Source organism: Staurois parvus, unplaced genomic scaffold (genome assembly GCF_062004578.1).
Source record: "Staurois parvus isolate SC_StPar_1 unplaced genomic scaffold, SC_StPar_1.0 ptg000394l, whole genome shotgun sequence".
Taxonomy (NCBI): Eukaryota; Metazoa; Chordata; class Amphibia; order Anura; family Ranidae; genus Staurois; species Staurois parvus.
Window position 1 is genome coordinate 6,532,242 of NW_028318190.1, and position 27,845 is coordinate 6,560,086.

Below are 27,845 nucleotides of genomic sequence, written 5' to 3' on the forward strand. Positions count from 1 at the left end.
ATTCCTACACCGTTCACCTGATTTGGATGTAAATACCCTCAAATTAAAGCTGACAGTCTGCAGTTAAAGCACATCTTGTTCGTTTCATTTCAAATCCATTGTGGTGGTGTATAGAGCTAAAAATGTTAGAATTGTGTCAATGTCCCAATATTTATGGACCTGACTGTATTTTGCAAAGCATACCACAGGCTTTCCCTATGGACAGAAGCAAAGTAGGCTTCATTATTTCTTTGCTTTCTGACAAAGCCTTGGCTTGGGAAAACCCTCTATTGGAAACACAAAAACTTGTTCAGAACTACTCTGAGTTTGATATTTGATATTCCCACTAGTTCCACCTCTACTGCCAAGAGCCTCATGTCGATTAAACAGAGTACAAGAACTGTTGCAAACTACGCTATTGATTGCTGTACTCTGGCAGCAGAGGTTGATTAGAACAATGAGGCTCTCATGGCTGCTTTTACCTATGGCCTCTCTGATAGCATTAAAGATGAGATTGCAGATTGAGATATACCTAAGAATCTTGAGCACTTGCGGAAGCCTCCTGTATGTTTGGCTCCAAGATTTGCATTCCCACCCTTGCCTTTTTCACCTTCCATTCCTCCTCAGCCCAAGTCCTCCAGTGAAGTAGAGCCCATGCAGCTGGGCTTCTTATGTCTCTCTGCCGAAGAAAGGGCCTTTAGGAGAAGGGAGAGGGCCTTTACTGTGGCCAAGCAGGTCACTTATTGAAGTCTTGTCCAAATTCAAAAAAGTCTATAAAAAAGGTACTAGGGGCATCTCATGGGGCCACCTACTGACCCCGAGCCCTTGGGCAGTGCCCGAGTTTCCAAATGGTCAGTCCACCCCTGCTGGGTATCACTATTACCCTTGGCTGAATTCGCATACAATAATTTGAAACACTCAGCCACAAAACAGTCTCTCTTCTTCTCTAATTATCGATTTCATCCTGCATTTCTATCCAATCTAGTGCCTGAATCAGCAATCCCAGCAGTCCAAGATACCTTTAAATTCCTTCAACAGAACAACAAGATGCTACAGGAGACAATCTCAAAGGCTCAGTTAGACAATAAGAAATTATTTGACAGAAAAAGGAAGGGGAACCTGGTCCTGGAGCCTGGCGAAAAGGTATGGTTGTCAACAGCCAATCTAAGGTTAACCTGTCCCTCAGAGAAATTAGGCCCCAAATTTTTGGGACCTTTTCCAGTAAAAAAAGGAGGATTAACGATGTAGCATACGAGTTCACATTACCAGAATCGCTAAAAGTCCACCCCGTATTCCACGTATCGTTGCTCAAGACTGCAGTCTCTAACACCTTTCTTGGTCGAGAATTGGAGCCACCTGAACCAGTGATCATCGACAGCAAAGAGTAATATGAGGTAGAAACAATTGTTGACTGTAGGAAAAGGAGGAACCAACTCCAATATTTAATTAAATGGAAAGGTTATGGACATGAAGACAATTCATGTGAACCGGAATCTAACATCCACTCTAAAGATTTAATTGTGGCATTCAAGAGCAGAAGATGGCCCAGTTGGGCATCCTGAGGCTGTCCTTAAAGAGGAGACACTGTCAGGGATCCCTCCGTGCAGCCGTACGATGGCGCCGGATCCCCTCTGGCCACGGCGGTGCAAGTGCGCATGCGCGGGAACGTGCAGGCGCACATGTACAGGAGCATGTGAGTGCACGTATGAGCAGTAGCGTACACGTCACTGCAAGGTGGGCTATTTAAACCTCCAATACAGTTTAGTCAATGCCTTCTGGTCTATAACATTCTGCACTCCATAACCTGATTCTGTTGCCTGTATCTGATCTGACCTGACTAAGAACTCCGCCTGCACTGACCCCCGCTTATCCCTGACTATCCGCTTGCCTGCTCCCTTGTACTTGATTTGCTTGTTTGATCCTGACCCGGCTTGTCTGACTCTGCTGCACCTACTTACCTGTATCTGCACCTGGCCTGCATCCTGGTTACCACCATACTTACCTGCTGCTGCAACCACGGTCCTTCACCTGGCCTGCATCCTGGTCACCACCATACCTGCCTGCTGCCGCATCCACGCTTCTGTGTCCATTTCCGGTCTGCATCCTGATTGCCACCAAACCTACCTGCTGCTGCACCCACGTTCCTGCATCCGCACCTGGCCTGTATCCGGATCTCCTGGGTCTTCACCTGCCTCCCACCAGCTCCAGACCCTCCCAGCACTCGTGCCACTCCTGGCTCTGCGCCCTCTGTTCCCACTATCAGGGGCTCCGAGCGGGAGTAGTAAGAGGACGCCTCCTCTACACGTCAGGCTCCCCAACCAGGTACGTGACAAGATCCAAGACTCCTTTCAATGCTCCAGAGAGAGGTACAAACTCCATGCTGACTGCTGACACCTACTTGTACCCTCCTATCAAGTTGGGGAGAGGGTCTGGCTGTCTTCCTGTAACCTCCGACTCCGTGTTCCCTCACTAAAACTGGTGCCTCGATATATTGGGCCTTTCCACATACTCCATAGGGTTAACCCAGTGGCATACGCATTAGATCTTCCTTCCAACATGCGTATTTCCAATTTATTCTATGTTTCCTCATTGAAACCTTTGGTGTGTAACCGCTTTACCACCTCAGTACCATGGCCTTGCCTGCTTCAGGTTGACAACCATGAGGAATATGATATACAATCTATCATTGACTCCAGTAGGTTTAGTGGATGCATACAATATGTAGTTCACTGGTGGGTTATGGAGGAATGCTCTTGGGTCTCATCCTCGGACATGCATGCTCCAGCCCTCCTCCATGCTTTCTATTTAGGTTTTCCCTACAAGCCCTGAGTGGGAGGGGTCATTAAGGAGGGGGTACTGACAGGGCTGGGCTCCTGCTACTTAAAGAGCAGCTCTTTTGTTTCAGTGCTCAGAAGCTGCTCAGCTGTTGGTTAATTACCAGTCACTCATTGTCTCCACAGTGACTCACCTGGATACCATTACCTGCCTTATTAGTCCAGCCTACAGCCAGCCCTTTGTACTATTTTAGCAGCTTAGCTCATTTTAACCTTGCCCTTGCGTGGTCTATGATCTCCAGGGTGTCCCTGCCTGTGTTCCTGTGTATGACTCGGTCTGGCTGACTTATCTCCCGATTCCTGTTCCTGATGTTTGGCTTCTGACTATGCTTACTTCAGGTTTCCTGATCCTGGCTCTTCTGATTACCTGCTGTTATCCAAACCCTGGCTTCTGTTTTGACTACGTTCCTGAACTGTGTTATTTTTGCTATTTTCATTAAAGGTGTGATGTTAACTGTACTTTCTGTCTCTGCCTGGTTCATAATTCATAGGTACATAGTTAGTCCAGCTGAAAAAAGACAAAAGTCCATCCAGTTCATAATTTATATATTATAAGTTATAATTCTATACTCACAGTTGATCCAGAGAAAGGCAAAAAAAAAACAACAAAGCACAATCCAATTTGCACCTGCTGGGAAAAAAATTCCTTCCTGATCCCCCGAGAGGCAATCGGATATTCCCTGGATAAACTTTACCTATAAATGATAGTATCCAGTTATATTCTGTGTATCTAATGGTTCCTGACAGTAAAGAGGTTCTGAAGATCAGAGCTTCTGGAGCCCTTCTACCTCTCCATGTGAAATGTGAGAGCTTTCTGGAGCAAGGAATGCATGCCTAAGGGACCTTGGCCAATCCCCTGGTAGGAGGCTAGGCATGGTGACCAAGGCAACCCTTAAACTTTAAAAAGCTTTCAAAAGCTTTAAAATGCTAACAGTGGGAACCACTGCTAATGTAAGTCCGACCAACTCACCTAAGTACTCAGTGGTGTCCTTGGGGTAAAAGTAAGATACAATGTTATTGTGTGGGAGGGGTCCAACACAGAAAGACTTCCCAAAAGGAGGCCAACTGCGGTTACAGACAAGGTTAACACAATTTTATGAAATATACAAAAATAATAATGTAAAAATATGTATGATATCACTCACTGCAAAAAGACACCTTCACCCTACACAATAAAAGGGCAACAGTATAACAATGTGAATCTGCTGATAAACAGCAATGTAGGAAACTCTATGCCATAAGGGAAAACCCCATGGGGCTGCAAAAGCTATGAATGTATATGATAAAACACTATGGATGCAGTTCACAGCGGACTACTAGTGCATCTACTAGTATATTCAGTTATCGACCAGGCAGTCCATGGCCCCAAGTCGAATATGATGAGTCCACAGTCAGCTGGATCAAATGCTGGCAATCTAGCGTGGAGTTATGATGACAAATAGTCAATATGCAAAAATACCATATACATGTGAAATGTCCAGTATGAAAAGACTCCCAGTACCTACAGCTCAGCTGAGCACTTGCGGTTCACCACCCGGTAAAGGTGTCAGGGCTAACAGGCTAAATTGCTCACTGCTCCCAAGGTTTTTTTCCACCATTGAAAGTTGGTAAAGATGGAAGCTGCCGTGGCGTGCAGGCAAGGTATGCCATCCACAATGGGTCCCAGAGGTTCTTCTAGAAGTGGTGTAGCACTTCCAGGTGAGGTAGCATGATGGAAAGCCAACAGGTTGCAGTCTGGGAGCTGGGGCGTACTGATGCCTGTGATGTCAATGCGTTTCAACCACCGAGTCACGTGGGCTTTGTTAGGATGTCCGCCAGTGCTCAGCTGAGCTGTAGGTGCTGGGAATATTTTCATACTGGACATTTCACATGTATATGATAATTTTGCCCGCTACCCCTATTGTTGATTCCATCTCAGGGGCCTCCCTAGGCAGGTGCGGGGGGTGCACGCCGCACCGGGTGACACCTTTTCCACGAGGGGTTACACCGGACCTGCTCCACCAGGAGCTGACTGACCATTCGGGCACTGCCAGAGGGCCCGGGTTCACTACAGGGCCCCATGAGAGGCTCAGTTTGTCCCTGTATGTGCCGCTTCTGAAATAAGCAAGCATTAAGGGGACAGACAGTGAGGCAGGCACTTCGGACTCCTCTCCCCCTCGGAGTTTCAGCAGAGGGGCGGGTCCACATCCCTGCCACAGGTGCTGAAGTTGGAGAACTGGAGGGGTGGGCAGAGTATGCAGCAGGTCAGTGTGTAATCCCCGGACCCTGGTGACAGCACTGCAGCTTCATGTAGTAGGTAGGGGGCAGAGAGAGAGAAGAGAAAGAAGGCAGAGAGAGAGAGCAGGGGGGCTTGCTTTAAAACGTACCTTTTTGTGGAGCTCGTAGAGAGATCAGTTAACCCCGTATAGGTTGCAAGCCAATGATCCCCACAGGATGGATCGGATCTGTGGATTGAGGAGGATAATGGATCGGACTACGATCCATTATGCTCAATCCGCAGATCCGATCCATCCTGTGGGGATCGTCAGAGGGGGTGTCACCAAGTGTTACCGCACCGGGTGACACCAACCCTAGGGACTCCACTGTTCCATCCATCAACTGCATGTGACTCTTTGTCGGTTCTTTGTTCCATTACTAGTAGTGCTGCCTTGTATGAGCTTGCTGTAACAGCATACATACATTCATAAGGACTATTTGCCATCATAACTCCATGCTAAATTGCCAGCATTTGATCCAGCTGACCGTGGACTCATCATATCGACCAGGCAGTCCATGGCCCCAGGTCGAATAACTGAATATACTAGTAGATCCACTAGTAGTCCGCTGTGAACTGTATCCATAGTGTTACAGTATATACATTCATAGCTGCTGCAGCCCCGTGGGGTTTTCGCTTATGGCATAGAGGTTCCTACATTGCTGTTTATCAGCAGATTCACATTGTTATACTGTTGCCCTTGTAGTATATTATTTTATTTTTATTTTATTATTATTTTATTGCATTTCATTCCATCCTGCCTTGGTGCTTATATTCTTGAAGTGAATGACTTGCATGCCTGTGAACCCTGGCTTTGATTTGATTGCTTGACAACATTGTCAATATTCTATTGTGTAGGGTGAAGGTGTCTTTTTGCAACTCTTAAGTATCCTAGAGCCTGGGAGCAGAGTCCGTGACTGTCGTGTGGAAGATGGAGTGAGGAGCTGGAGTGTGGAGCCTGAGAGGGGGCTCCAGGGAAGGGAGCCCACCTGCAGGCAGAATTTTGGAAGGGAGGATCTTCTCTCTCCCATCATCTCCTTGAGAGGATGGTCTGTGAAGTAGGGCTGATGCAGCCTGGCATGTCCACACACTGCAATAACTGGGCAGACAATCCAGAAGTGGTCTCTTTCTTCTCTTGATAAATCTTTTCTGAGTTTTTTGGAGTTAAGTCATTATTAGCCCCCCTTTTTCTCCCCACACCACCTTATCAGTATCAATGTGCAGACCAACACCTGGTTCACCACTGGTATGGGTGGGTGGGGCCCCTTCAGGAGATGTTTGAGTGGCAGCTATCATTTCTAACTTTCCTTTTCTACCTTTTCTGATCATCATTGCTGTTAGAGGCTTATGAAATCCCTGGCTGCATCCATGGAAATTAATGTTTTTTAATTTAATTCCCTGGTGGTTCATTTCCACTCCTCCTGCCCCCAAATGGGGCCATGCGTCATGCCTTTTGAGTATCTCTAAAGAAGAGATGACGATTGGTCTCGAAACGCGTCAAGTGCAACACATGTATGACTGATCTTCATATTATCAGTATTGAGTCACCAGCTCTTGATAATACCACCCCATTTTGTATTGCAACCAGTTATGTCTTTTTTATGATTGTATAAAATAAAAATTGATTGTTATCTTTTAACTGTTGACCTTTTAGTTTATTCTTTGATAAACCTGTGCCTTTAAAGTCCCACCAACAAGAGGACTTCTGTATTGTATGTTTTCAGGGATGATGGCACCTCTTGTATTGTATCCCTCCTCTTTTCCGTGAAGCAGGGAAGCAGCCAGCCCAGTTTCAGGCCTGAAGGCAGCCACCAACCCACCAAGCTAACAAGGAAAGACAGAGTGAGTTCTCCTACACCGCCTGGGCCAAATAAAGGGAGGGGGCAGTCAGGTGCAATACCCAACTAGTCTTCATCTGGGACTGTACTAAATTTACAGCTCTTGGGTCCTCTTGCCAAGGGATACCCTCAAGGCAGCTGGGTAAAGAGGAGGAATCATCCAGGGTCTGAGGAGGCAACCCACAGAATCTTTTGTGCTCTCACAAGAGAGATTGTGCTATCCACATTTTTTGCACATAGCTGCTAAGGAGTTTGTCCTCAGTTTCTTCAGTTCCTCGGGAATGCCATTAACCCCTAGACCCCATCCAAGTTCTAAACCTCTTAATAAATACAAAAAAAACAAGCTCAAGGGCTGATTAATGACTCCTGTGTGCAAAGTGTGGAAGAAAATGTGTGTTGTGTGGCTGTGCAGAGCTTTAGGGGGACCCAAAACTCCACAACCTCTAAGGGGATAATGCTACACCAGTTTAATTAAGCAGAAAGGTTTCTGTTGTATTATCAGCTATAAAAAGTTTAAAAGAAAAGGAAAAAAGGTTGCTCGTGACCAGGGGTGGACTGACAACTCATGGGGCCCCCGGGCAGTAGGAAATCATGGGGCCCCTGTGTCCTAGCCAACACTCAAACCACACCCAAAAAAGCCTGTGAAAGGTATCAAAGGCATCTCATGGGGCCCCCTACTGACCCCGGGCCCTCGGGCAGAGCCCGAGTGCTTGAATGGTCAGTCCGCCCTTGCTCGTGACATTTTAGAGTAGATACATTTTTCAAGCATTTATTTTGTTTTCAGTTTGTTGATAAGTATTGTGAAGTGAAGAAAGGTGAACAACAATCAAATCAAAACTCAGTATAATTTGGATCAGGACTCTCAAAATGTTTTACACTTTAATAATTAGAGTGAAGAGACTAAAGTATACATTTTGACAAAAAATGGGTACATTTTATAAATGTATCTGTTGGTAAATATGGCCCTGTATATAAAAGAATGCAGTTTTTAAAAATAATTTTTCACCCTCCCTCAAATACTACTGTAAATATCGTGTTGCTATATCATTCCTGGGGGGGAAGAAAAATCTGTTTTTATGATTACTTATATTAAAGCTGCGAGTTTATAAATTGTCTGTTCTATATTTTATTTTATCATCAGCTGTTCTGTCTGACCAAGGGTCATGCTTTCCTGTACAGCAAACATGTCTCCTTTATAGTTTAAATGTATTTTTATGAATTTTAAAAGTCAAAACAAAATATGGCTAAACTCCATATACTGATAAAGAACACGACAGTTTGAATGCAGCCTAACCAGGTCTTATGACATATGGTTAAGGTTTTGACAGGTAATACTGACACATAGTATATGGCATAAGTGTTTTTGTTCATTTTGTATGCTGGGTTGGTAATTACACTTAAAGCATGCAGACCATTGAATTTGCTTCAATTTCTATAGCAAGACACAATTTTCTCCATTAAGACCTTCATCTGGGCTCCTTTCCAGATGCATGTTGACATTAAACAAGGAAATTTAATTGGCCCTGGATGGGATATACATTAATGAAATGGTGAATTGCACATACTGTACACTGCACTTCCTCTTGTATTACAGTAGTTTGTAAACACTGCACCTATAAAATTATGTAGACAAACTTCTACATTCACTCTCATTACCATACAAACTGAGAATTATTATTATTCCGGTGTTCTTTAGGCCTCACATGTTTTCTAGGTTGGCACAACACCAACACGAGCTGTCAAATGGTATTCATACACGACATCCAGGAATCATCATATAGAACGCTTAATTTCAATGCAGAACTGGTTCATCTTTAAGGTGTCCCAAGTTCTCTCCCTGTTACAAGCAAAAAGCTTAACAGCTCTGTAAAGAGGCCATAATCCATGCAAAAAAAAATAATCTATATTTCTTCCAAAGCAATGGTTAGATAAAACCCCATCTTGATGCTTATGCCCTTTGTGATCAGTTTATTGGATTATGAATCCCCCTAGAGTAGGGTATAAGGCTGTTAGGGGCAGGCCGTGTCACAGGTTTGATGACTCTTGTTGTTATGTTACATATGTGTAGTATGTAATAGCAATGCTGCTAGCAGTTGACATTGATGAGTAAGACTTGTGGTTGCTCCACAGAAACTACAGAAAAAACAGCTAGCAGTGTATCACACAGTACCAAATAATATGTTCTTTCTTTTTTTTTTTTTTTCAACCTTTGTATTAATTTTTCAATAAACAGCAATTATTTAAAGTAAAGTGTGAATATGATGAGACATGTACAATTTGTAATGGATTACAGTCTTTATGTACTTTAAGGTACGCATAACAGTACAAACACAATTCCATTCTTAATAGATCTCGAATATTGTTTAGAGACTCTCAATTTGCAAAGAAAAAGAGGAGAGTGGTTGATGGGGGTGGGTGGTGATTCTGAAGTGGTTATGATAGAAAATGCAAGTAAGTAGCATAAGAGTCCTGGTTGAGGTTTTAAGCCATTTAGTAATCATTCATATAATAGGATTATTGACTATATTTTAAGTATGAAATCCATAGTACCCAGGTTTTCCCAAAAATATGTTGCTTTTTGAGCAATACGTTGAATAGCTACTCATTTACCATTATCCAAGTTATTTTGTTTCTTACCAGCTCAATTTGTATATTGGCAGATTTCCAGGATCTGGCTACGGCAATTTTGGCTGCGACAAGGTTTAGAATGAGATTAGAGAGATATTAGTGTGGATCTTGGGATGTCAGGGATGAGTTTGTTGAAGAGTGCACTTTGCAGGGATTTTGGTATATTTATATTGGTCAAAGAGTGAATAAGAGAAGAATCGGTGTGCTACAGGGCATTATTACCAGATATGGTAAAAGTACTTTCCTGTCTACAAATGCAAAAGCATACTGATGAGCATTCAGCATAGGTCATGGCTAAACATTTAGGCATTATGTATAACCTCATTAGTACATTCATCTGACATTAAAGTGTCACTAAACCCACATCATAAAAAACTATAAATAAATACAGTTTATACATGCTGTTCATACTCACTATGAGATTCGTTTTCTATATTCTGCCAAACACCTGGTTGATCCTATTTCCACCTTCTGTCCAAGTCCCCAATGCAGCTAGGGATTTTGCAGAGCAGTGTTGGCATCTAGTACACATGCTCAGTGAGTTTCTATGCTGAGTATTTCCTCCCTATCACATTTGAGCAGCCCATGTGACTATAGAGTCACACATGTGGGCGTATACACTGTGGTAAATAACAGCTCAGTCCCTCCCTCCTCCTCCATGCCCACTAACCAGCTTAATATAATGGGGGGGGGGGGCGACATTAAATCTTTATTAATGGAGGGATCACCTTCTTCTTATTCTAATACACAGGCTGAAGGGTGTGACACAGCCTGTGGCTGGCAGAAATCCACCCACACCATGTTATTGCCAAAAAAATAATGATTTCAAATATATATTTGTATGCCAAAACAGTTTACTGATATTATTTATTTATTTTTACTCTACATTCCAAAGGCTGTTTTTTTTTTTAATTTTGAACATGTGCTATTGTTTTCCTGAAGACAGGCTGGGAAAGAGCTGGGTCATGTGACAGCTATATATTGATTAGGAAAAAGGTACTATAGTTTTTTTTTTCTGTTAAAATAATTACAATGCCATCATCCACATACCGAAATACTTCAGGAGGGACAATGTAAATTAAACAGTGTGTGTTTAGTATCACTTTACCTTTAACCAGGGATATATTAATTGAGCACTTCAACTTGGATGCCCAAAACTGCCATTCCCTGATCTGGATGTCTATCCCCAGGCCTGCCTGCCATTTTATGTTGTGTTTTATTGGGAGGATTGTGATGATGGAATAAATTCTGAGATCCTACCTTTGGCACAACCCCTATTGTCACAGAATTTCTCAAATTCTGTGAAGGATGTTATAACTTCTTTCTTTCATTTTCTAACCTACACTGGTAAAATATTGATTCTGAATAATAAGGACCATATCAGGACAATATCTCCACTTTTCTTTGCTACATCAACTAATACAAACTGTAGAGGTTGCATATAAGCTGGTAAGCTGCAATACTATTGTATATTTAGATTGTAAGCTCCATGAGCATGGCCCTCCTATTCCTTCCATATTGAACTGTATTGTAATTGTACTTTCCCTCTTTATATTATAAAGTGCTGGGCAAACTGTTGGCGCTATATAAATCCTGTTTAAAAATTATAATAATATATTAAGTTGTTTACAAATCTTTTACAACTGGATATCAGTGGTAAGTACAAAATACATAAACCCTTGTAACCTATTCTGTAGAAGAAATGAAAGAGAGAGTGTTATATCTAGAGAAATACAATATGTTTGTTCAGAATTAACAAGAACATGTTTCTTGGAAAAATAAGTAACTGTACTCTACACACTTTATGTACTAAGCAAATTGGTCATTTTACATTAGATGGCCAATATTCGTAGCTCAGTGCATCCGAACAGCTTTGGCTAATTTATCAACTTATTATTTGAATTCCTCATGAGGAGGCCACAAGGTTATTGCAGGGATATAATGCATGAGTGATAATGTTTAGCTTTTACACAATTCTTAATAGTTGAGCTTGATCCATAACTGAACCTAGAAAGGATTAGTCTTTTACATGTGTCATAAGTTCATAAATGGTTACAAAGAGCATAAAACTATAAGAATAAGCAAACTGACATATGCAAAGCTTGCTCCACCGACTGTCACACTCCCATCACAGCCTCTGTCCTGGCTGCCACCATCTTGTCAATGGGCCTAGTTGTCATGACAACATAACACTGCCAGTTAACAGCCTTCACTGTGTGGACAGCTTAAGAGATAAGGTTCAGCTAGAGGCTGAGACCCAAGACCCAGCAGACAGACTCAGAATATTAACTCATTTCCTGCCAGAGCATAGGTAGAAACAGCTAGTGGTAGTCTTACATTTTTTGAGAAGTGAATTCAGTACACTGTTTCCAATGGGACATGATGCCTTCCAATTCTTTTATTTTTATTTGCCTTCATTAACTGTGGAAATCTTGAACTGTGATTATCACTCTAGATACTAAATCTAATAAATATATGTGGTTAATGCATGTTTATTACACATAAATGCAGTATATCTTTAGGGCCAGTTCACTCCTTGTGCAGTCCAGTGTGTTTTTTTTCTGCATCAAAAACACATTGATAGTAGGTTGCATGGTTTCCAATGCATAGCTCACATCATTGCGATCAGTTCCAGTGCGTTCCAATTTCAGAAAAAAAAGTAGGACATGCTTTATTTTGTTTCTGCACTGAACCGTACTGGAACATAGTAAAACGCATCAAAAACGCACCATAAATGCACCAGAACGTACAAGTCATTATTTAAGTTGAAGAAAAAGAGAGGGGGAAAAAATGAACTTGAACACATCAAAAATGCACAGGAATGCATCAAAAATAGGCATACAGAAACGCATCCATTCTTTCTATGGTGTGAACCATTCCTTATGCAGCCATGGTATATTGCAAGCTCACAACCACCTACAGAACATGTATAAACTATAGGTGGTCCCCTTTGACTAATAAGTTGTGGCAGGGGCAGACTGACAACTAATGGGGCCTCCGGGCAATAGGGGATCATGGGGCCCCTGTGTCCTTGCCCACACTCAAAGCACACCCAAAAAAGCCTATAAAAAAGGTACCAGGGGCATTTCATGGGGCCCCCTACTGACCCCGGGCCCTCGGGCAGTGCCCGAGTACTCGAATGGTCAGTCCACCCCTGAGTTGTGGTTACTATACTATGAGAACTCACAATGATGACCCTATGTGTTTATCATACATTTCCTGTCATGTCTCATTTTGCACTGCAAATCCATTTAACATTTTAATTTCAATGCAGCTGAGCTGAGATATGAAAACTGATGAAATTGCAAAAATTGCTTGTGTTGCTCATAATGACACTCAGACAAATGTCTTTTTTTTTCTCAGCTGTTCTATAAGAACAAGCATTGTGTATGTACATTCCACGATAGGTGTGTTTCAAGGCCGACCACAGATGGATAGGTTTTTTTTTTTTTTCTATAACCAGCAGGCTAAACAAAAAGCAAAAAAATGAACCAGTTCTTCCATTCACACAATTGAGAAGGATAGATGATTCCTCCCTACTGAGACATTGAGGTTGATCTACTAAAGGCAAATAGACTGTGTAGTTGCACTATGCAAGTACAGTTGCTCCAGAGCTTAGTAAATGAAATAAAGTATACCCAATCACAAGCAGGGAAATAAAAAAAAAAAAAAAAAGGTGTTTTTGCTTGCACATGATTGGATGATGGAAGTCAGCTGAGATTCTGCTGATTTACTAAGCTCTGGAGCAACTGCTATGGCAGAGTGCAACTGCACTGATCAGCAGCTGCAGGCGTTCGACTTTTGTTGAGCGGGAGCGGGCACACATGGACTGAAATTTGTCTGGTCTTTGCTAAACCAGATGAATTTTGATACATCTATGGCTGGTTTAGGTGGCATCTGATGTGAATTGTAATAATCATTCAGTTTTTACTTTCTATACATCAGCTGTGTATCAGCAGGTGATTATTGGATTCATGTGTATTTTTTTTAATAGGTATTAAATAAATGTTGCAATTTCAATTGATTACATGTGATGTGCTGTGTTGTGTACTTGCCTGTGGAATGATGACAAACTACATTAAAATATTCATAGGCAACGCTTTAAAAGCCTTTACAGGTTACCAGTTTAGAATTACACAAGAAGGTCTGGCACTAGAATTATTGCTCTCACTCCAGGGGCGGACTGACCATTTGGAAACTCAGGCACTGCCCGAGGGCCCGGGGTCAGTAGGGGGCCCCATGAGATGCCCCTGGTACCTTTTTCATAGGCTTCTTTGAGTTTGGGCAGAACACAGGGGCCCCATGATCCCCTATTGCCCGGGGGCCCCATGAGTTGTCAGTCCACCCCTGCTCGTGGGACTTGTAGTTTGGCAACAGCTAGAGGGCTGCCAGTTTGACACCTGTGCTCCAAGGAAAATGAGTGCAACTGAACTTGCAAAGTGCACAGTCCATTTGCCTTTATTAAATGAGCCCCTATCTGTCCTAACAAAGGAATAAAGATGTAGGGGCTGAGCTTCTTGCCCCTGTCTCACTTTGACTTTTGCAGCAATACCTTACGTATGTGGAGACAAAAGCCTCATCATTTCCGACCATCAAATACGTTTCACTCAGTTTGGGGCTTAATAGATTACATACTGTATATATTGTAGCTGCAGGCATGCGTATGCAGGCACAGCAGAGTAGAATTGGTGTCTTGCTAATGGTGCTACCTAGTTCCAGCACTGATGTCACTCGAGACAGCGTAACACCAGTGCAGTGAATAGAGATTTCTGCCATTGGCACCAATAAAATGTTATGCTACTCTGCATTTTCCATTGCACAACAATGCAAAAAAAAGCCCTTTACATTGGTAGCGAATAGAAGGAAGAATGTCTTGTACATTGGTGGTCTGTAAGAAGGTGTTCAACATTCTTGCCACTGTCCATCATTGTTAGAGGGATTCTCTTTCCCATTGACTATTAGTGTGGGTGTTTTTCCTACTGTCCACCAAAGTAAGGAACATTATTCCAACTTAAGCCATCCAGAAACGGATCAAAATTCGTCCGATTCAGGAAGAACTGGCAACATTTCGATCCATCTACGGGCAGGCTGGTTGTACTGAAGATGATCTATCAATTGAATTCAGTACAACCACCCTCTTGAGTTTTTTTTGTATGATTACAGCAGTGATCATTGCATTCTGATGGCGGGGAAACATCCTGCTGTTAGAATACAGCGGGAGGGTTTCCCGGGGAAACTAGCCATTTTCTTTCCTTTAACCTATCGTTGAAGAAAAGAAACTGCATAATCTATGGCTAGGCCTGAAACCAATAAAAGCAACGTTTATTCCCAGTGACAATCGAGTATTGTCAGTGTTATTGTCATTACTCATGTAATGGCACAATTGCCCCTTTTGTTGCCTGTATATTATAATAATTGCCTGTTTGTTGCCAGCATACTCTCCTAATTGCCATTTTTGTTGCCCATTATTGTCACGATTGCCTGTCTGTCACCCTCATATATTGTACCAATTATAATTTTCACCCCAAGTAATACGATTGCCTCTTTCTTGCCTGTATGTGCTGTTGGCCTGCCAACCTTCATTCATTACAGGATATAGCAGTAGTGATGTAGGATGTACCTGTGAAAGCTGCGGGGGACCCAGGAAATCAGCACTTCTGGAAGTGTTGGTTTCCTGTAGACTTCAAATGAAGATTTACTTTTTTTTTCAGGTTAACTTGTATTGGAATCTTTTGTCAAACACCTGCAATGTATATATACCACAGTGCCCTGCTCTCACTATGGATTGCTACACTGTTTGGAAGCTGTGCAGAGACCACCTGTGCACTTATTGCATTGTGTGCAGTTATCTTTTAAAGTATACATTTTGACAGTCTCTTTATAAAAAAGAAAAAAACCCCTTCTGATTCATCCTTTCCATTACTCCAATATACAAACCACCTCCGGAGCTTTGTTTGGTAATTTGAAAAGAACCGTGGAACTATATTTGGCTGCTGTACATTGTCCGGATATATCTGATAAGAAGCATTTCAGATTCCTTCCATCTGGGATATCTTTTGGATCTGTGGTGCTGAACTTGTTCCAGTCACATACTGATAACAACCACTTGCTGTATCCTCTGATTGGCAGATACATGCTTATACTCCTGAACTCTGCAAGTATGGTTCTGCTACATTTATTTTTGAGATAATATGGAACATTAAAACTTACACCCTTGCTTGAATGTCTCTGTTATCTGTCTTTAAGATTGTGCCGTCATCTATAAACAGACAGCATATGTCTCCTTTTTTCTGATGCAATCTTTGGTCCTACAGGGCGTTCCTGTAACATTTTCCCACAACACCTTACTTCAGTACCAGGAGAACTGAGCAATAAACATACGCCAGCCGCCCCTTCAGGGAGATACAGAATAGATAATTACAGCAAACGCGGAATCCCCAAACCCCACAGCCACGAGGCAGCTGTAGAAGCCCTACATGAAAAGAGGTACAAACAAGCCTGGCAATCGCTCTGACTTAAATTCTATTATACAACTGCTATGATTATGTTCTCAGGTTTAGTTTGATAAATGCTCATCTGTGATACAGAAACATGAATTGCTTTGCAATGGCTTTTCTTATTTAGCCCAAAGGAATATACTTTGCAGTGTTGCCAGTCAACTTTTCTTGAAGTTAAAGGGAGATCTTTTGCACATTCATTCATGGAACAGCAAAAAAAAGTCTTGTACATTGAAATGATATAGGAGTTTTAATTGAGATGTATTTGAAAATCATCAAATTAAGCCTTACTTTCAAAAGCATTAAAGCCGAATTACAGAAAACTAAAAAATCCTGCACCTATACTGCAAGGGTTAATTGTTCATTTTTGCCTAGGAGACCATGAAAAGCAGTGTTACTTACATAATCTTCCAAGGTGCTATACCAGTCCTGGCAGCTTCATCCTACCTGCACTCTAATGATCTAAGGTCTTCCAACATCATTACGACCAATGACAGGTCAAAATCCTGGCATGGATGAGAGGATGCTGAAGAACAGTCCATTGCCAGAGTGGAGGGGAACACCGTTTGCTGGAGAAGTGGAGTAACCGGTAAATACAAGTGCCTTACTATCCAACTAGACCAGAGGTCTCCAAACTATGGCCTGTGGGCCACATCCAGCACCGCTACAAGATTTTATCTGGCCTCCAGCTAGGGTCAGTGGTGTATCCTCCATGTGCACTTGTGGGCAGAGCTTAGGCATCCTATTGGGGGACACTGAGAACTACACTCATTAATTGCCTAGGTTCTAGGAAAAAGTTTGCAGTCATACAAAATTGATTGTTTAGGCACAACTTTAATCTCAGAAGTGAGCCACAATGAAGACAGCTAACCTTCTAGAAACCTGTAGCTAACTTAGCACTCTAGACACCACTACAGGTAAAGAACACCAACTCCCAGGCCAGGTCCCTAGGCACACTGTGGCACAGGTCTGGTCCCAGTATGTGGAGAATCAGCAACAAGTGAAGGGACCAGGCAAAACACTCCTTCCCTTCCAGAGTAACCATCACCCTAACCCAAGTCACCCATCTCCTGGCTGGTTGAGTGCCTTAAACAATGATGCATGTCCCTAGCAATGGCAATATAGCCTACACTAGATAGCAAACTACATGCTGAACTAAAATGTTCTGTATCTCCTCTAACCTACAGTCGCCTTGTCCTAAGCCCTGTTCTTTAGATACACCATGCAAAGCACGACTTAAAGACTTCAGACCAGGAATTTCAAGGAACACAAACAGTCTTTTCTGAAGTAATATGAAACATACAAGGACAGTCCTTGCAAAGCAACTTAACATGCATTCTTCTCTAGTGCCCATAGGGTAATCATACCTGTGTACAGTAGAAGCAAGTTCATAGCCTTTCAGAGGCAAGAGTCCATGGTTGGCAGCAGGGGCGGACTGACAACTCATGGGGCCCCTGTGTCCTTGCCCAAACTCAAAAATGCCTATGAAAAAGGTACCAGGGGCATCTCATGGGGCCCCTTACTGACCCTAATGACCCTACTGACTCAGGCAGTGCCCGAGTTTCAAAATGGTCAGTCCACCCCTGGTTGGCAGTAATCCCTACTTGCCCCCCCCCCCTTCCCCTGAGGGAGACACAGTCCAGTAGAGTAACAGCCTACATTCGCAGTAGTTCAGCAAGAGCTCTCTAGGGCACAGAATAGCCCATTTTTATGTGGATCTCTAGAAAATTGATGGGAAAAACTAGACAATCAATTCCTCAGATCCATCACACATCTATATTGTAACATTTCGCACCTGGCTGGCTCAGCTAACTTGAGGAAGAGTAAAGAAAAGAGAAACAGGAATGCTAAAAGAAAAATACATTAACCCTTTGTAGGCACATACCTACACACTGATTGAGGATTAAGGTCGGCATAAACTGCCTATGGTCTAACCTTCTGATGTAAGTGGGGAACCTGATGGGGAACTCAATGTAAGAGGGAACTCTGATGGGGAACCTGATGTAAGGGAATACTTTAATAGAGACCCTGATGTAATTGAGGACCTTGATGAGGAACCTAATATAACATAGTTGCCAACATTTCAAAAATGTTCTTAGGGACACCCTTTTTTTCTGTGCATCTAGAAAGCCACAGTAGGTAGGGCATTACTTTAATTAGGGGTGGGGCATGCATTTATTAAGGGTGTGGTGTACAAAAAGCAAAGAAAAGAAAAATGTGGCGTGCAAAGTGTGTCGCAGCGCAATGTGGGCATGGTTGAAATTATGTTAAATATTGGACGTGGCCTAAAGTTGGTGTGGTTAAGTGTGTTGTGGGCCATTGAAGGTCCCTGTTCTTTAATATCTCTATAGTTGGGTATGAGTAATCCCACTCCTCCCAGTACATACCAGTATAGAAAATTACAGAAGCAGCCAGTTGCTCAGGTCTAGCCCTGGTGTATTGCAACCAGTTGCTGAAGGCCCCATCCTATAATCTATGGTGGGCTATAGTAATCCCAGTTCCTCCAATACATACCAGTAAAGAAGAACTCAGCAGCAGCCAGTTGTTCAGGGCTGACCTCATGTGTCACAGCTAATTGGATACAATATTCCAATCCTCTAATAGCTTTATGGTGGGCTATGAGTGATCCCAGTTTCTCCCAGTACATACAGGTATAGAAGAATTCCCTTATGGTGAGGTATATGTGGTCCCAGTCCACCCAGCACATACCAGTATATAAACTTTCCCCTATGGTGAGGTAGGAATGATCCCAGTCCCCCAGTGCATACCAGTATAGAAAAAGCCGGCAGCAGCCAGTTGCAAAAGGTCCCCTTGCAGCTGGTCATGTTCATTAGTTTGGGGTAGACAGTTTCGTCATTCTGCTGCTCCCCAGGCAGTCTGTGGATCTGGCTGAGAATGTGTCTGTCAAGGTCCTACCTTCCTCAGGGCTTGTGCTGCTCCATGTGCTGGCATCCATCTAAGGTGTCTGCAAAGCATTGTGGGATCCTTTATGCTTTCAGCCTCTGTGACTCCTCCCCCAGGAGGAGGCAGCTTATCACATATAAGTCTGCTGTTTGTAGCTGTTTGCATTCGTGCCCTGTCTGTTGCACAGCAGCAAGCTCCTGTTTAGTTCTCATTGCTCTCCTGGATACCAGCTCAGCTTTGGCAAGACTCCTTCCTGGCTTCTGACCTCGGCTCTGGCAACCATCCTTCCTGGCTTCTGACCCCGGCTCTGGCGACCATCATTCGTGGCTTCTGACCCCGGCTCTGGCAACCATCCTTCCTGGCTTCTGTCCTACCAAGTCATCCGCTGTTGCTGTTGGACTTGCATAGACTCTGTCTTGTTTTTGTACAATAAACCTACCTTTAATTGCACCTCCTTGTGTGTCTGGCTCCTCGCTCCCTGACAGTGTCCATCCACTGTGTCGGGTTTCCGTAGACAGGGACATGCCTGGTTCGGTGCCACAGAAGAAACGACAGATCTGGAAGTATTTACAGTGTTTGGTGTGTCCCTGGGCTCCCAGCTCTCGAGGATCCCCCTGCAGCAGAAGCACAGCACCTGGGTCCCTAGGTAGAAGAAGCTGGTCTAGGCCTGGCAATGGCAGGACCCTTAGCCTGACCAGTGCCGGAATGTCAGCAGGCAGCCCATCTCCCTCTGTATCCTGAACTTCACCACAGGAGCCCAACTCCTCCCGCACCAAGTCCATGGCCGACTACTCACACTGCCAACAGTCACCGGGGGAGAGGAGCGGAGGAGGTTCTGTTGGAGAACGGGACAGAGTCAGCATCACACTGGGGGAGGGGAGTGAGCAAAATAGCAGTGGCACCAGCCTCGTACATCTCCACGTTGCTTCACACACAACCTCACATGTGCTCCCAGGAGAAGGTGGTCCAGGAGCCCCCCCCCCCCGAGTCCCACCCAATCAGTCTTCAAGCCACACTGGCCCCGACCCTTTGGGATGTTGCGTTGAGCCACCTGTGAGAGTGCCTTGAAATGGGGAGGAGACGGGGGAGTGGGATTTCTGTCAACGGAATCAATGACTGGGGGTTTTCTGTCTCTTTCTCTCCACCTGGTAGCACAGCCGATCTTCTCCCTGAATGTTCCCATGTGAGCGACACAGTCTGCGCTGGGTACCCGTGGCACTGGCTGTGACAGTCCGTGAACTATATGGATTTTCGGGACTCTACCTCGGATAGTTGTCAAATTTCCGTGACCATCCCGGCCAATCCGTGACTGTTGGTAACTATGATATAAGGGGGTCTCTGATTGGAACCTCATGTAAGGGAGGGACTGTAATGGGGAACCTGATGTAAAAAGGGACTCTGAAGGGGGATCTGATGAAAGGGAGGATTCTGATGGAAACCATGATGAAGGAGGAGTCTGATATAAACCCTGATGGAGATTTTTTTTCAGACCGTGAATATATGTAAAATATACAATATGGCCCTCGTACTGAAAAGTCTGGAGACCCCAAACACCCCCCAACAACCAGGAAAGTATCATTTCCATGAACGAATACTAACAGGTTTGCATAGCTGTAACAGTAAACCCCTTTCATTCTTTTATATGTAGAATGCTTCCACAGCAGCTTTAGGCAGTTAGGTTATGAAAGAGTTAGGTATCACTGGCAATGATTCCCCTGGATGCTTAGACAGGAAGCACAAGTTATAAAAAGAAAACTGGAGGAGCACTAAGACTTCCATCACTTTCTCTTTTAAACATCCATCGCCGGCAACACCGTTTCTGTTCCAAGAATCGTAGCTCTACCCTCTCACACCATATCTCCAACATTTTAAAGATCCAGTACTGCTATAAAAATTTCAGCTAGGATAGGTGCATACTGCAAATACAAAGCTGAATCTAGAAATTATCAGGCAAAAATCTTTTAAATTATGGTAATTTAGTAGGATGTGATAGTTTCACACACATAGTTGACTTCCTCTCCAGCAGTTCTATAGAAGCAAATTATTATTTTGTGTGTGTGTGTGTGTGTGTAGCACCCTTCCAGCAGAAAATTCAAAATTTTAAGTTTTCATCATAACATGATAAATAGGAAATCGTTTATGTAATTACATTTTTAACTGTAGTTTTAGTGTTCTTTTAATCCTTCTCTTCCAATACAAAAAAAGTAAAAGCATTATTACTGAAGGAAATAACTACTACAAATAATTTCTTCTTTAGGGTTCATTCAAACCTAGGCATTTTATGAGCAGGTTACTGCTAAATGATGTTTGGTGGCATGATTCCACAGCAAGATCCAGTGCACAAAGCAACATTTCAGACCAGTCCCATGTCTTCCAACCAGCAGGGTCAGAATAAGGTCCCCCACAGCCCTGCCGAGAAGTCAACTGATCTGAAAGCTAATCACAACTAGAGTACATCTAGTGCTGCTCCTCCCTGCCATAAATATATGCAGCTCTTTAAGGGCAATTACCAGCACACCTAAGCTGTATTTGAGTATTGTTGGTGATTTTAACCTCCAATTTGCCACCTTAAAGTCTAAGAACAATGGACAAGGAAACATTTGCTATACCACCATAGGTGTTTGCTGTGTTTCATGGAACACATTTGATGGTCTGAAGTGATGCACGCATTTGGGTGTTGGATTGGGGCAGAAAATCAAGCCATTTATGACCACCCTTAGGTCATCCATAGGCTTGGAGTTTATGTTGATGGGCATATGCAGCATACAGGGGTAAGGGCATTCTGCTTGCTTTTGAGAGCAGTTTTAGATGTTTCTGAGATAATGCTGAGTGCACTGACAGGTGCATTTGACCTGCAGTTGACCTGCATCAAGTTGCTTTCATATTTCCTTTGACTTCTATGAGGAGAAAAGCAGTTCTAACATGAACAAAAGGCCAACAACACAAACTTGTTTTCTAGCAGACATCTAACAGTTTATTAGTGGTGGTAACCAGCTGTAAATTCAAGGTTCCCTGCTACTTATACAGTAGTGTGGGCTGTTAGTTAATGTCCCAGTGTTAACAACAGCTTAAAGGGTTAGTTCACCTTTACCCAAAAACTGCTTATGTAGATAAGGGACACCTGTAGATTAAAAAAAACTGTGCAGCTCTGAGTAAGTTTGAATAATACCTTTGTTATGGATGTAGGTCATTTACCTGTTGGAGCCTGACTGAAATGCTCCCAGGGTGTTGCTAGGATGTTGCTAAGAGAAGCCTAGTCATTACTGCTTACCTCCAAGATCACAGGAGTGAGCTCTTAGACTCTGAGCTCACACCTACTGCATCAGGGGACGGAAAGAGCAAGTGAGGGGGATTGAATCAGAGAAAAAACTTGCTCCTTTAATGGTGGAGGTAAGCAGTTATGACAAGCCCTCAATTAGCAATGTCCTGGGAATATTCCAGTCAGGCTTCAGAAGGTATTTACGTGGCCTACAGTTATGTAAATGGTATTATTCAACTTTAGTCAGGGCTGCACAGTTTGTTTTTATCTACAGACTCTCCTTGCCTGCATAGGCAGTTTTTTTCTTTTTTTTGTAAAAGTGAACCAACCTTTTACACTGAAAAGTAGCTCATTGAATTGATGTTTCCCCTGCAAATCATTGTAGACTTCAAGTACCCAAAAAGTCTTCAATCTCCAGTTTGGGAGATTTAATGCCAATTTTACACAATCATTATGTTATAAAAGGGATTTCTTCAGCTCTGTGTACATTATGGGGTAAATTATAGTGAACAGCAGTATAGAGCAATATACATTAACAACTTGGTATAAAGAAATAGATATAGTGAGTTATTTGTAGAAACGGAGGAATCATGCAAAGAAGACATCTGGATTATTACTATTATTATGCAGTATTTATATAGCACCAACAGTTTTCACAGCGATTTACAACATAAGAGCAGACACGTACAATACAATTTAATACAGTAAGAATCAGAGGGCCCTCCTGGTTAGAGCTTACCATCTAAGAGGGAGGGTCAGGAGGTACAAGAGGTAGTAACTGTGGGGGATGAGCTGATAGAGAAAATATAAGTTGTTGTTAGGTGGAGGCAGGATAGGATTCTCTGAAGAGAATTGGTTTTCAGGGATCATCTAAAAGTGAACAGAGTAGGAGATACAGATTGGGGTAGGGACTTCCACAGGATGGGAGATGCTTGGGAGAAGTCCTGGAGGCAAGCATGGGAGGTGATAATGGAGTTTTTTTGGTTGAACTAAATGAACTTTTGTCTTTTTTCAGCCAGACTAACTATGTAACTATGTAGCTAGAGAGCAGGAGGTCTTGGGAGGAACTATAAGAACAATTTGATTGGTATTTTAAAACTGGGCAAGTGATGTAGCTTTGGACAGAGTTGTGGATAACTTTGTGTTTGTTAGAGTCTAGAATTTATTCCGTTGGGTTAGCAGAAGGATCGGCAGAGAGGGGTAGCAGACACTGAGCGATTGGTAAGGTGGATGAATCTGGAAGAACAATCATAGTTACATATATAGTTGCATAGTTAGTCTGGCTGAAAAAAGACAAAAGTCCATCCAGTTCAACCATTAAAAAAAAAAAAAAGTTATAATCCTATACCCACAGTTGATCCAGAGGAAGGAAAAAAAACTCAGCAAAGCATGATCCCATTTGCCCCTGCTGGGAAAAAATTCCTTCCTGATCCCCCGAGAGGCATTCGGATTTTCCCTGGATCAACTTTACCTATAAATGTTAGTATCCAATTATATTCTGTGTATCTAAGAAACAATCCAGGCCTTTTTTGAAGCAACCCACTGAGCTGGCCAGAACCAACATCTTGAGGGAGTCTATTCCACATTTTCACAGCTCTCACTGTGAAGAAACTTTTCCGTGTTTGGGGATTAAATTACTTTTCCTCCAGACGTAAAGATTGCCCCCTTGTCCTTCGTGATGACCTCAGGGTGAATAGCTATACACCGAGTTCACTATATGAACCATTGATGTTTTTATAGATGTTGATCATATCCCCCCTTAATCTCCTCTTCTCAAGAGAGAATAAATTCAGTTTCCTCATATCTGAGCTCCTCCATGCCTCTTTTCAGTTTGGTTGCTCTTCTCTGTACTTTCTCCAGTTCCCCAATGTTCTTTTTGTGAATTGGTGCCCAAAACTGAACTGCATATTCCAGATGAGGTTTTACTAATGATTTGTACAGGGGTAAAATGATATCTCTCTCTCTGGAGTCTATACCTCTTTAAAAACAAGAGAGGATTTTGCTCGCTTTAGAAAGCGCAGCTTGACATTGCATGCCATTATTAAGCTTGTGATCTACCAGAACTCCCAGATCCTTCTCCACCATTGATTCCCCCAGTTGTACCCCCCCCAGTATGTATGATGCATGCATATTCTTAGCCCCCAAGTGCAGAACCTTACATGTATCAACATTAAACCTCATATGCCACATAGTTGCCCAATTAAACAGTGCATTGAGGTCGACTTGTAAGATGAAGACATCCTGTAAGGACGTTATTCCACTGCACAGCTTGGTGTCATCATGATAGACTGAACAGGGGATAGCCTATGTAAAGGTAAGCCAATGAGGAGAGAGTTGCAATAGTCAAGGCGAAAAATGACCAGGGAGTGAACTAGGAGCCTTGTGGTATCGATGGTTAGGAGGGGCATATTTTAGAGATGTAGTTGAGATTGAGACAGCATGTAAACACTTTATAGAATGATAGGAGGAAAAGGAATATATACTTTGATATATAATGCAAGCATACCAATGTGCCATTCAGTAAACTTTACTATATCAAAGAGTAGACAAAGAATGGCAACAATTCAGGCCCCTTCTTCATGGCAAGTGGAATTAGCAGACAGTATGATCTAGACTAATGGAAATTCAGAGTTGTATAGGTAGTAGTTGCAGCCTGCAAGAATTGATAAGGTGCAATAAAAAGAAACATCGGCATCACGTAAACCAGCAGTTCTATTTAAATAAAAGGAATTTCATTAGGTGATTGTTCAGAACGGTTCATTACAGTGGGGAGTTCCATGAGTTAAATGGAAAGATAAGGACACTTGTAGTGAATATCTGAGAGAGGAGGAGTTACCTCTCACACACAATCTTTCTAGTTCTCTCCCTTTCTCAGCTTTGTTCTCTCTACCACTCTCTCCCTTTTTCCTGAATCTCCCCGTTGCTATGGTAACTGGCTGCCTCATCTCTGCACGCCAGTGAGACAAATTTTAATTTTTAATTGCTCCTTGCAGTCAAAATCTTACTGCTGCTACCAGGGTAGAAATGTGCATGCATCATGGGGGAATGAGAGTTTGGGGAGTACATGTGTGTAGTATGGTTAGCGGAAGAGATCTAAACTAGCAGTATAGACAGGTAGAGAAATAATTACTGATGACAGTAATGTGCTGGGGTGTCTCACGTCTCCGTGTGTTCCAAGAATCTCAAAATGTTGAGAGTATTTGCGAGAAATGCTTTTCATACAGAAGGGTACATTTACCAGACAAGTCTGTGAATCCAAATGTATGAATTGAAAGGAAGTTCACTGCAAGTTTTCAGCTGACCTTCTTAGAAGTTATCCTATAGAAAATTGATATTGTTACCAAATTTCGTATGGCAAATTACAGCGAGTGTAGGAGACAGAAAATGAATGTCCTAAGGGAGGATGCTAGGTCGGAAAGCAATTAAAGGTTCTCTAGAGTTTGATTATAATGGTATCAGATAAATTCTTTGAAGCAAATGCAGTTTATCGTCACTTCATATTCTTAGCTGTAATTCTGTTCAAGGCTGCAATTTGAGTAATTATATGCAGGTAAGTAAAAAAATAAAATTAGCAGTCCTGATTTTTGTGAGACTGTCAAGAGAGATGCAATTTGAATAAATATGGTTAAACTATGGTTAAAGTTAACACTGAATTCCAGGTATGTCTATTTTTGCGTAGTCGCATCTTGGAACAATGTAAGCGTGTAGGTGCCATACTTGTGAGATCCCTGTGGAAGCAGAGACTCACTGTAATGGGCACTGCTACCTCTAGCTTCTGGGTCTCATTCTGAGTGGCTGCCCTGACAGGGAGTCATTTGCTCGGCAGGGAACATTTTACATTTTCTCAAGAATGCAAAGTGTTCTCCAATTGGGCAAGAAGGAGATTGCCTGCCCTGCATCTCCACCTCTTCCAATCAGACAATGCTTTGCATTCATTGAGAAAATGCAAAATGTTCCCAGAATGGTGCAGGGAAGCTGCTTGGCATGGGACCAAGAAGCTAACAGAGATCATTGTAGTAGCAGTACCAGCTACAGTGATTTCCAGATGGGATCCCACAATTATGGTGTATACATAATTACATTGGTCCAACCAAGATCAACGTAACAAAGTAAAAATTGCCATACTTTTAAAGAAAATCTATACTGAGAAAATTTGAAGGCTGCCATTGCCTACTGGAAATGCTGTCATGCTTCAGTAATTTCTAAAGCACTGGCCTAGAACAAGTATGCAGATCAGGCGATCTGACTTTCTCATCTGCTGGCTTGTTCTGCGTCAGTCAGATAGCAAGTACTGATGCAAATGGCCAGATAGCTAGCATTTTCAGAAATAGGTCAGCAATGGAAGCCTCTGAATTTCTCTCGGCATGTTTCTTTTGAGTAGATCAAACTCATTCACAATGGTTTTGACTCTAATTAAACTTCAGAACTGTAAAAAAAAGTTGTTTTTTTTTTTACTGAACCGTATAGTATTTGTATTTGATTAGGCTTCTATAAAAACAGACTTATGCGTTTGCATTCAGGAACATCTTGTAACACATTTTAGGAGATTCCAGAGGCAATAAAAGTAATACTTGCCCTCTGCCCAATTATGCCTAAAGACTAATTAACTGCATCGAATATCCAAATTAAAAAGTCCTTCTCCAGTCTGTCTCTTTGACATAATGACAGCAGAACACCAGGAGACAAGCCATTTTTATAAAAAAACTGAATCCACTTTCCCATTTACCTTTAGCTCCAACACTTCTGTTTTAGGATAAACAGCCTTATTCAAAAAGGGCTCCTAAGTCCAATAAATAATAGCAAACAATCAGAATTCCCCTTTACTGATCTGACTTTAGCGAAGTATTGTCAAATTGTTTCTGCACCTTATAATTGTGAACTCTTTATTACTTGTGGTAATGTAGTACTCCAGCCCTAAATTTTCTTTCTGGTTTTTTTAAGTGGTAAGGATTAGATGCTCTACCAGGTGTTTAATGACAGTTGGTCATTAAGACTTGTTGAGAAGTGGGGGGATCTGTCAAATGGAGATGAGAGAAATATGTAGTCTGACACTGCTGACCTCCTTCTGAAAATGTCAGGTTCCTAAGCTCTCATGTGTTCTATGTCACTGACTGGGAACAAGTATAGAGATAAGAAATGAAGGTGGGTGGGGCACAGAATTGCGTCCTGCCCACCTATGGGATCGTCGCAGGCCCAGAAGCTTCTGGAACATTTGTCAGTTACAGTTAATTTGCATACTTACCTGTGGTTGGCTGTCAAAAAGTCACATGAACGTCCTGGCACAAACGTGCGTGTTAAAAAAGTCAATCGGCGCTGGACCTCCAGAGGAACGGGGCATACCACCCTCCCATCCTTCGTCGCAGTCCTTTTTTATGTGGTATGCGTTCCTTTCTTTCTGAAAAGGGACAGTAATTTGTTGTAAAAGTTGGTAATAATTCAAACTGTATGGCTGAGTTATGGTTATTTGCATTACTCATAATATGGTATATATTCCATTATATATGCTCCCTCAAGAGTTGGTTCTGTTCTGGCCAGCTCAGTGGATTACCGTATTTGCCGGCGTATAAGACGACTTTTTTGCCCTGAAAAACATGCCTCCAAGTGGGTCGTCTTATACGCCGGGTGCACTTCAGTTGCAATAGACATAGCTGC